This window comes from Amphibalanus amphitrite, unplaced genomic scaffold, assembly GCF_019059575.1.
Source record: "Amphibalanus amphitrite isolate SeventyFive unplaced genomic scaffold, NRLGWU_Aamphi_draft 000026F_arrow, whole genome shotgun sequence".
In the NCBI taxonomy this organism is placed as follows: Eukaryota; Metazoa; Arthropoda; class Thecostraca; order Balanomorpha; family Balanidae; genus Amphibalanus; species Amphibalanus amphitrite.
Window position 1 is genome coordinate 438181 of NW_024881522.1, and position 8606 is coordinate 446786.

Sequence of the window (8606 nt, forward strand, 5' to 3'; positions counted from 1 at the left end):
ACAGGACGGGACTGGGACAGGACGGGACTGGGACAGGACGGGACTGGGACAGGACGGGACTGGGACAGGACGGGACTGGGACAGGACGGGACTGAGACAAGACGGGACTGGGACAGGACGGGACTGAGACAAGACGGGACTGGGACAGAACGGGACTGGGACGGGACTGGGACGGGACTGGGACAGGACGGGACTGGGACAGGACGGGACTGGGACAGTACGGGACTGGGACAGGTCGGGACTGGGACAGGACTGGGACAGGACGGGACGGGACTGGGACAGGTCGGGACTGGGACAGGACGGGACTGGGACAGGACGGCACTGGGACAAAACGGGGTTGGGAAGGTATGGGACGGACGTGCATTTCTTATGTTAATATGAGATGTATATGCAACTTAGTCACAATGCTCTTATTCATCCAAAATAATGGATCAAAAACATACAATCAAACCTGGCGGTAATACATCGACGAGTCTTTCTTTTTGTTATATCTAGCTGCGAGACCGAAACGGAAGGATTAGAAGAACGTAATAGCGTCACAAGGACGCCATTCATGTAAGACAATGCTCCTCCTGCTGCTGGGAGCGAGCAGCTGCGTTCGAACGGGGAGTGGCGCACCGTTTGAACCAACGCCGTTCCATTGTCCGCCGCCGAGACCCGAGTGTTTTATTACAACATTACAGCAGGTGTGTTTAAACCCGCTCACTACAGAGAAAGGGCTAAGCCGCTAATTGGATGTCTTTACTAACGAAGGCTGTTCTGTTATCCTTCGAATGAACTGTAAAGTCCTGAGTGCGGATAATTGTTTTTCTCAGTGATAAATGTTTCGCATTTACATTTTATTGGCACGGAAGGGTGTGCCTAATTCTTAGATGTAATTCTAAAAGAGGAATCACATGAGTAAACACGTGACTATTGTAAAAAGTAATGATCTGCTTGACCTGCGCTGCCGTGCTTCATAAGGTATGCAAGCCGTCTCTATTTTTGATGACATGATTGGCAGTGCTGTATCCGGGTATTTCTTCTCGTCTCCCCACTCTAACCACTCCACTTTTCCCTTCCCCGCAGCATGCGCCCCGACCTGACCTCGTGACCCTAAACGTGACGTCAGTACGCACCTTCGCACCCTCGGCTGACCTGGGGCAGTGTGCGAGCGACGTGGCACGATCAATTAGCACTGAGCCAACAAGGCACCCTCAATCCATCGGCACGGGTGTTAGTCCTTTGTTCGCCCGTTCAAATCCCCAAATTATGTAAATTGGGGTGTTCGTAGTGGGGCCTGGAGGGCTCACGTGAGGCGTTCAGGGTACGATAAAGGAAGTGGGTCGTAGAGGGACCCTAACGGGCCAATACGGTTATGTTTGTTTTACGGATGTATCATGAAAGTGAAACGGAGCCGCAAGGAATAATAAAATGGGGTATATGTGATTGCTCTTTTAGTTACATACATCGGTTTGCGTAGCTTGAATAGTGGACAATGGCAGGGATAAGAACAGTAGCGGGATGAACAATATGATGCATATTTTGTATGCATATATCCGAAGAAAAATCGACCAATGTTCAACTTGAAAAGTACAATATGCAAAGGAGAGAGGAGGGTGCCTTAGCTTGAAAACTGTCAGGCACTACGAGTATAAAACCTCGAAATATATCTGAAGGCCGAGTAAAGGACGCCGACTGAGAGTTATTCACACGTGATCTGGTTTTATTGGTCCGTCACTGTCCCGATTCCACTGACCTTTTCAGACAGCCGAACACGATTTTTTATCGGTCTCTTTTGAGCTGGCCGAGCTTGTATCCATAGCCGCAGCATTGTCACTCGCCGAACCGTGAAACCGAGAGGCATCCACAAAATCGTCAGCGTCAGACACAAAAAGTGTAGCGACAGCTTAAAAAGTCCACACCTACAATGCGCCCAAAAAGCATGCATAATTGGCTCAGTCTGCATCAATTGAATTTTGTACATTTGTCATGTTGTGAATGGTTTATGAATTGCTGATGAAAGAGCCTTTATGAAGAAACTCGGGTCGGCAAAAACCCATGAGAATGTCGCGTGGCCATGGTGGGGGTGGTCCGGAGGTAAAAAAAAGGAAGCAAAACCTGGCTGAACTTAGCGGCGAAAGGTGATCCTTCATTTAGGTGTGTATCCATGGCGCGGCGAGTCGGCGGATTTTCCACAAATATTTTACAGCTATGTGTCATGCACCAAAACTTCCCTTAAAAAAAAACACCTCACATGACTGAAGTGTGAAGGCAGGGAAATGTCATGCATTCAATGTTCACATGGCATGGATCCATGGCCGGAAACTACCACTGTAGGTAAATAAAACATCGCTCCAACTGAGTGTGGGGACTCAGCAACCATGTAACTTAGGAAATACTGACAGATGCAAGATAATGCCGCCTTGATCTGCATATTTGCCTGTTTGTAATAGATTCACACAATATTGTCAATGGCTATGCATTTTTATGGACCTTATGATTCAAGACTCGCATGATAGCAAAAATATCGTTAGAGTATTTCGCAAATGTTAGATATTTCCTTCTTTCTTAAAAACTTTTTGTTATGATTTTCTTCGAAATCAAATTGTGGTTTTCTTGCAATATTTAATATTCATGCTATATGCAACAACTTCAAGGCTGCATTGACTGTCGAGGCTGTCAATACTGTTCATTCTTATCTCATGAGAAGCTTTGCGACACGACGCACTGCAGCTTTCCCAGAGGGACTAAACAGCGATAATACGTCACCAAACACAGAAGCTTCTGGTCGGTCGGTCCGGGGTCCCTGAGTTCGACTCCGTCACGTTTGCCCGGTCACGACGCTGGCACAGCCGACACGAGCTCCGGTTCGCCCGACGCGCACTCCGCGTGCCATGTCGTGACAGAACTCGTGACTTCACGGATTGCGAACAGCTCGACCTTGTGACCTCCGGGCAGTGCCCGACTGATGGCCAGGTCACGGAACTCACGGGTCACGAAATAGCGGCGTCACGAGATGTCACGGACGGGCATCACGGTATCACCGCCTCACGCAGTTATCTCACGGATCACTGCTCGCAGAGCCACAGCAGTCACGAGGAATGATACCCTCCCTATAATCACCACCACAGTCCACGGATCAGTTCCCGGTTCACGACTCACGAACAGTTACGAGCAGCGAGCGGGGCCGCCGAAGCCGCGCGAGCCCCCCGACCGTTGGAGTTAGTTCAATATATAACCGCCTGAGGGCGTCTCAGGTCGGCTGGGGAGGGAGGTTCATGGCGATAACGACATCCTCTTCCCACCCCGTCACCCGGAGGAGGGAGGGGCTCACGGGGACAGCCATGGCTGACTGCTGACCGCAAGGGGACGCCGGAAGGGTGCAGGGAGTCGGGGAGATAGGAGGGAAGTGCCGAGGGGCTGCAGACTCTGCAGAGGTCACTGCAGAGGACACAGTGAAATGTGGATGTGAAATGTGATGACACAACTATGTGCTCACAAATTTATCGCGTAAAAAGGATCGGTCAAACGGAATACGTTGTTTTGAACTGCTTTTGACTAGGGGAGAGCGGGGCCAGTTGAAACACGGGGTCAGATGAAACATGGCTTTATTTTCAACAGCATGCAACATATGGCGTTGCCGACACCACTGCGCATCCGCGCTCGACCACTTCCTTTGTCAACGGCGTTTGGGCGGCAAACGGACAGTAATTTTATTTGACACTTGTTTTTGTGTTTTTGAGGGGCGTTTGGGAGAAATCGTTCTTATGAATATTTTGTGATATCTCATATACCTTTGTTTGCTGAAAGAAGAACTCCTGGCTCCGGAATAACACCTTATTTGGCCCTTCATTCAGCATGATGCCGTCCCTCCAGCTCGTTTGACATGTGCTTTACGGCGCCTGCGAGATGGCGGGAGCGGATGGGGTCAATTGAAACGCTTCTCTGAGGGTCAGTTGAAACAGGGCCACAGGCCGTTTCAATGGACCCCGGTGACCTTTGCAATGGTTATTGTTCAGGGGCTGTAAACATTAAAGGAAATAGTCCACCTTTGAAATGAGCTTTTAAACTGAAATAGTAGTTTAATAGAGCTCAATTTTTGACCCCTTTTTCTCCAGCCTTTTGCTTGAAAGCACACTATAGCCTGAGATATTTCTCATTTTTCTCATCCGCCCATTTTACCATAGTCTATGTACTTTATGTCACCTATTATGAGGAACTTTGCACTTTTAGCTTTCCAACGACCTATTGAATGCAGCATTTGGAAAAGTAAACCGGACAAAATATTTCCTTAAGAAAGTGGCCTTAAAGAGGAAAACATCCCATTGTTAACCCGCGCCCCGTAGGGGGGGGCCGAAACGGCCCCCCCTGTCCTTTTCGGTCGATATCTCCTAAACGGCTGGAGATATCGCCACCAAACTTTCAGGATTCTCCGGGCATCAATTTTACACATTGTGACCAAAAATTTTTCCAGAGGCTATGATAGGTTGGCCACAAATGACGTCAGAGTGACGTCATGTTCTGTCATTTTCGACCGAAAAAAGACCTTCGCGAGAAGACCTGTCAGGACTACAGCTTTGAAGATACAGAAAAATGATCAATACATAAAAGATGTAGAATTGACAGGGCTACAAAACTGCAATCTCGAATTTTTGAAATTTTTGAGTTTTGACCCCCGAAAATCAAAAAAGCATTTTTTTGGATATATTCGCCAAAAAATCCAAAAAGTTTTTTGAGTTTCGAAAACACCGGAATATAGGTGATAGTGCCTACCGTCTTCTATCTACATACCAAATTTCAGATCGATACCTCGTTTTTTGGCCAAGTTATAGCGAAAAAACTGTTCAAAAATGATGACGTAAAATTTTCAAACTCAATTTTTGGCAATTTTAGAACTCGTAGAGCAAAACGAAGACCACCATTAGACTCCCCGTGACGAGCTGCATCGAATCGATACCCATTTTATGCAAAAATATCAACTTTGAAATTTGACCTAATTTGACCTGACCTTGACCTGACCTTCACAAAAACGTGACCTAGGCTGGCCCCAAAGGCTGCCTAACCCACATAATCGCATTTGTCATGTAAAATGGACCATAAAACATGTATCACACGACACATTCATATTGTGACCTCCGGTGACCTGACCTCGCTGTGACCTGACCTGGTATCAGTGACCTCAGATAGCAAAGTATGTGTTTGACGAACAATGTACCATCGATGGTTTTCAATAAATTACCAATTTACTCGCTTTCACAGCACATTTCTTGAATTGCCTGTGAACGGTGAAAATCTGACCTTTGACCTGACCTGTGACGTCATCGGTTTGACCTAGGTCAATGAAATTTGGTCACAAGGTAGTTCCCGGGTGGGGCTATCGAACGCCGTTTGAATTTTGAAAATCGGCCGGTAACTTTCCGAGATCTTAGGGGGGGGGGCCGAAACGGCCCCCCCCCCCTACGGGTGGTAGGGTCCGCCGGTAGCCCTACGGGGCGCGGGTTAAGGATAGGTGCAATTGACCCCATGGGCTGGTTCAATTGACCCTCGCATCGGGGTCATTTGAAACGGGCGTAGAGCTGTTTTATAAGCATGCGTTTGGCAGCAAAATATGTTTGAAACATAATTTTACATATCTTAAAATAAAGCCAAAGGAGCATATTTTTTCATGGCATTGTGCATTTTTCGATATGACAACTAGATCTCGCTGTGCATTTTAATATATAAAAAGTGGTTCAACTGGCCCCGCTCTCCCCTACAGGAGAAAAGGCAGGCAGTAAACGTAAGATAAATTGAACGTTTGAAAAGATTGGAAAGAAGAAAAGCTCAGTGAAGTGAAGCTATTTGACATGAAAATAAAAGTAGGTAATGCGGCAGAATGCCGTAACAGAACACATCAACATTAGTTCCTGACGAGGGAGCGCGAATCGCGAAACAGATAAAAAACGGCGTGAGAAAAGTAAGGCAGACGGGCTCAAGATCACTATTATAGAATACGGTGTGAGCCTCTGACGGGGTGAGAACGAGACCCGATCCGTCCGTCAGCACCGGCCTGAAGCCTTTCAGCACCGCTATCGGTCTGAAAGGTAACCTAATGACTCAACACTGCGGGTTTTAGCGGCCGATCTAGCCACTCAGCTGGGACGGCGAGCTATTTCCGCCCATTCAGAGACTGACGGTGAGGTTGTGATGGACGCGAGAGGCCTATCGAGCCCTGTCGGTACCCCTCAGACCTGTCCACAGCGGGTCCGCCCCTCCCCGCCCTCCCTCCCCGACCCCGCCGCTCGGCCCGCCCGTCCCGCCCCGCCCTAGTCCGCCCGCCCGCCCGACCGACACTCCCGACTGAAAGTGGCGAATTCCTTCCATTCAGGCGTGGCATGCAAATCATAAGCCATACATTACTGCTCCACAATCGTATAAATATTTTCGTTGGATCGTCCTTTGTCGACTGAAGAGCCGGAACGGCTCAGGCAGGAGGTACTCCACCCAAAGGACGGGGCGAAGCGGCTCCTAAGGGGAGAGGCGGAGACGAAAGAGGGATAGAAAGAGAGAGAGAGAGAGAGAGAGAGAGAGAGAGAGAGAGAGAGAGAGAGAGAGAGAGAGAGAGAGAGAGAGAGAGAGAGAGAGAGAGAGAGAGAGAGAGAGAGAGAGAGAGAGAGAGAACGGACAAACAGCATAACAAAAGGACTCATTGACCTCAGTTCCAGCGACTCTGACGGACCAGATCACATCTTCATACTCGCTCCGGAGAGAGTTCGTCCAATACCGTCAAGTCGCCCGCCCGTCACCCTGAGTGTTGACAGGTGGGGCAGGCGCCACTGTGGCGTGATTACCGGGGAGCGGCCATTGACAGCTGGGGGCGGCGGCTCAGTGAGTCGGTGAAGGGCTCAGTGAGTCGTCGAGGAGTTTCTGAGCGGTAGCGGTATGTGGGGTATAGACACCGGAAATGGGAGCGGCTGGAGGCGGGTCTAGCGACAGAACGGGAGGTCTCGAGCCACGAACGGCACTCCGTCAGAGGGCGGCACCGTTCGACTCGTGACTGGTCTGTGACATCACGATGCTAATAGTGATTGGATTTGTCACTGGCCAATGATAAGTTCGGTGGATTGCTGATTAATATGAACTTGGTGGTTGGAAATGGATGCGTAAATCCATACACGCGACATTTAATTGCTGACCTCATGAGGTTTCAGTTAAAATTGTATCACGCTTCATACAAAGGTCAATAAACGCCAGACTCAATGAGTTCCCTGCCCAGAAGGCTCCTGTCACTGCAGGTCACTGTTATTTTCTCCATAAACCCTGCAGCATCTGTCGTGTCCGTTCAGGCATACAAGCTGTCGTCACACACATGGTCACATCCGAATCGATTCGTTGTCAACTCATCATGGATGAAACCAGGATGAAGAGTTCACGCATGAGTTGTTTCCGTCCTCGGGTTCAGCTCCAACCCTGCATGCAGCATGTGCACTTCCTGGATTGCTACAAGCGATCAACAACTCGTGATGACAAGATTTTCTCGGCGCTCTCCTCGCTTGCACAGATGAGGAAGAGCGTGCAAGGAGCGTGCAAAGACTCTGCGTGAGCGAGAAGAATGAGAAGATTGCGTAGAAAATGAGAAAAGAAGATGAGACGCCGCGACTAAGCGCCGAGGTTCGATCACCTTCCTTTTGCAGCGTACGCACGGCACGGGGCAACCGCCCGTCATGCTTTGTGCAGGCCACTATATCACGAACCCATTATATCGTACACTGAAAACTTAAGTCGCCTATCTGTCACGCACCTGAGTGCAAGCCCTGACCCGCGGGATGTGCGTGAGACCCACGGATGACAAGCGACCTGCAGCGCCGGCCGGCGGTGAGTAGCGCGTGATGACGGCCCCTCGAGACCTGTAATGAGGGCGCTCGGTAATAGCGTTCTGAGATGACCGACGCGGGTGTCGTGCACCCCAGCCAGAGGAGGAGGATTGACAGGACAGGACGCATCGGCGCTGCAGCCGCTGTCGCTGTTATTGTCTTCGCAGAAAGTGGCGCGGTGTCACAGCTCATAACGAGTGCCCTGGAGGGTGGCTCAAGGCGAGAGAACTGTTTGAAAATAGCCCTAAGTGTCTGTTTGGAGTGCGTGCAGAAAATGGCAGAACTGGCAGAGCTCATCAGCAGGGACATCCTGAAACTGTCCCGATCTATTGTAACTGATGGAGGCGAATGGTAGGCCTGACGCACTGAGAGGTTTTCCTGAAGAGAGGAACTCACGAGATCGCTGGATGTGACGACCAGTCACCGAGATTGACAGACTGCCGATTATGACAGGTTCAGGAAGTCATGACAGGGGCCGTCACTTTACCATGACCGCAGCTCCACTCCTGAGATAACAACAATAACAAAAAAAAAACATTTAGCTAGATATTCAATGCCGGCCCGTGAGTCTCGTTTGCTTCTCGCGCATATAACATGATGATAGCTGCTCATGAACAACGCAACATCTATCAACATTGTCGCCACAATGACTTGCTAATGCACAGTAATTTAACCTGTCAACAATGCAATAACGCACAGTCATTTGATAAAAATGCGTCTTGATTTCAGCAAAATTGTTTGACTAAGACGCTTATCCCACTTAAAAGCCAA